The following is a 3,146-nucleotide window of genomic DNA, read 5'->3' on the forward strand; positions in this document are numbered from 1 at the left end:
CTTTATTTTCAAGTTTTCGCTGGTCTTTTCATCTTGTTAGTTCTTGTGTCGTTGTCTTTTGCTCAACGTGTTCCATTATAAAACTCACTAGACAGTTCAACAACACCAGCAAAGCCCACTAATGAAACATTTGCCAGCATAATTAAACGAAATGTTTTACACTGTTTTCACTTCAACAGCAAACCATGCTACAACCTGCAGTGCGAGCTAAATGTTACGTATTCATGAATGTGGCCTTTTGTACAGTGTTCGTAGCGGCACAGTTACTCCTGTTTCTTGGATTTTAGACTGTTGTGTTATTCATAGAGTTCAAAGTATTGGTTTGTGCGTATTCTTAATACCTTGTTGTCGTACTATGTTTATTTCCAGATCCGTCTCGAACGACGTGCATTTCATGGTCTGGGTCGGGCAAGTACTATATTCTAACTCAATTCTTTAGATGCGGTGTTGAAAGATAGTACTACATGACTACTTACAATACTGTTAAACCTGACGCACAATACGAGATGACAGAAAGGGAGTGCCATTAACAAAATACGTGTAGTGAGTGAGAAAGACTCAACAACCGTATATTTTATGTGAAACTTGCGTCTATAAACAATATTATAACGCCAAGAAAACAGTACCAAATAACACCAAATAGAAGTTGCAGCAATGCCATTAATCGCAGTCACCTACCAAGACATAAAAAATACACTCTTTCATAAAACAAGCGTAGGGGTAGTCCACGTTATTGTTCTCCTCAATTCACTTAAAATGGATACCTAGGTCGACAGACCAACGTTTTGAGATTGAATATAACTGTATTACAAGAAGTCTTTAGGCTACACCGGAAGCATTGTGTACCTTTGTAAGAGGCCGTTGACAGTTTCAAGGGCCAATAACCCACCGAGATGTCGAATTTTGATTGTGGTGTCGCAGTTGTGAGTCATCTACAGCGAACGTGTAGCCATGAGAATTTTTCAAAGCGGTGCCGTAATAGCATGGGTATATGAGTTTGATGACACAAAAGAGGCCCTCGCTCGTTTCGCTCTTTCCTTCGCCATCCTCCGTTCGTCGGCTCGTCTGTCTTCCTGGCCGAGTGCTCCTCCTCAACATGCAAGGAGAAAGAGCGGCGAGTGCGCGTACCTGCGTGAAGACAAACAGGTTCTTTTTGCGAATGACATGGGCAGACCACAATGTTGATGCCGCAGAGAACTCAGAGGGGACTAGGATTGCCGAAAGGCCCATAGAGCAGAATGAATTGTTTCCGGGATATTGTAGGGCGCCTGCGGCTCTTTGCACTGCCCTGTTTGGCAGTGCTGATCATGACGGCATTCTGAGTCGATTCGCGCGTTCACATGAAAAGGAGAGAGATATCGGTGGTGCTTTCGGGGCCCTTTGACATTCTTCGAATATTTTCGTCTGTGATCATGGATGCATATGCTGTTTATCAACTTGCAGACGAATACAATGAACTATTCATGCCAGAAGCAAACTGTGTATCACATGTCTGATGATTACCGTATTACATATGCATAACGACGTTTACCACTGCACAGTGTAGACATTTTTAAAGTGATAGAGGAAAATACGTTAAGGGAAACTTGTTTCATCGCACCTTAGATTGCACAACACGAATTTCAAATAACAAGGAAACATGCACACTGATGCACACGATGCTTGTATTCTCTCTTGAGACACATTTGTGTTCGACAACCCAGCATGAAATAATGATGCACCTATGGAGACGCTGTACCGAAATGCCTCAACCTAAGCATGGGCCAAATCACTCTCACCACTTCGCAGCTGAGGTCTGGCTTGAAGCGCACATGCCTTCACAACATTTATTCAGCTAGTTTGTACACCCCAACTAGAACAGACTTTTAAATTACATTAGCGTGTCTATATCACTGCCGGTTCATTGCTGAACCTTGCTGATGTGAATCTTGTCTTCTTCTGACAAGCTGTTTCGTAGTCTTAAAGTGAGTTAAATACTTGTGTGACGTGTGTTTGCTGCAACGTGTCATTGCAAATTATATATGTATATATATATATATATATATATATATATATATATATATATATATATATATATATATATATACATATATATATATACATATATATATATATATATATATATATATATATATATATATATATATATATATATATATATATATATATATATTTATATATATATATTGTAAATGCGTTTATTGACGGCTGGATTGACGGCGACTATGCACAACGACGACAGTCACAACGGAGCGCACACTCACAGACTCTCACGAGCACGAGGGGCGTGCTCGTGAGGCGAAGAGGGCGACCCACTAGAAGACGTTCGAGAGGATGGTCCATTACAGCGTTCCAATGCTTTTCTACAATATATATATATATATATATATATATATATATATATATATATATATATATTGTCTGTTAATTCCCATTAATATTGTGTATAACAAAGAAAACGAGCCCTTGAAATTAACACGTCTTTCCTTCATTCATTGCGAGGGCCTCGTTCTGGCAGACTTGATGTTTTGAGGTAGTATGCGAGGGATTATTGGTCAGCTGCCAGCTCGTAATAAGTTCACGTGCTACGTGACGCCAACAGGCAGAAAAAGAGTGTTCCACACTCGCCGTCATGGCTACTGGCGGCGCTGAGTGACGCTCCCACGTTTAAATGTACATATATACCCTATAAAGTGGACGGGGGGATGGCCGCCGCGGTAGCTCAGTTGGTAGAGCATCGGACGCATTATTCGAAGGTCGCAGGTTCGGTCCCTGCCCGCGGCAAGCTATCTTTTCGTCACTTTTCTTTCTTCACATTACCTACATTTACTACTAAAAACATCCCCTATACTTTCCTTGGCATTATTGTCTGTTAGTTCCCATTAATATTCTGTATAACAAAGAAAACGAGCCCTTGAAATGAACACTTCCTTCCTTTATATATATATATATATATATATATATATATATATATATATATATATATATATATAATATATATATATATATATGACCAAGAGTGACACCGTAGTTCGGGCACGCGATCAGCTAGTGCGAAGAGAAGAGGAGAAAGGCGATCAGGAGAGTAGCCCAGCTTCAAATGCTGGGTACGCACGCCCCGGAAATGGGGAACACCACGCACAACC

General features: G+C 40.4%; 1 non-coding gene across 1 annotated transcript; it reads left to right on the top strand.

Annotated features, from left to right (window-relative positions):
• Nucleotides 1–2,711: 2,711 nt before the first annotated feature.
• Nucleotides 2,712–2,784, top strand: Trnam-cau (transfer RNA methionine (anticodon CAU)). The gene has a single exon. It is a non-coding gene; the product is annotated as a tRNA-Met (tRNA).
• Nucleotides 2,785–3,146: the final 362 nt, after the last annotated feature.

The sequence above is a fragment of the Rhipicephalus sanguineus genome, chromosome 11 (genome assembly GCF_013339695.2).
Source record: "Rhipicephalus sanguineus isolate Rsan-2018 chromosome 11, BIME_Rsan_1.4, whole genome shotgun sequence".
NCBI lineage: Eukaryota > Metazoa > Arthropoda > Arachnida > Ixodida > Ixodidae > Rhipicephalus > Rhipicephalus sanguineus.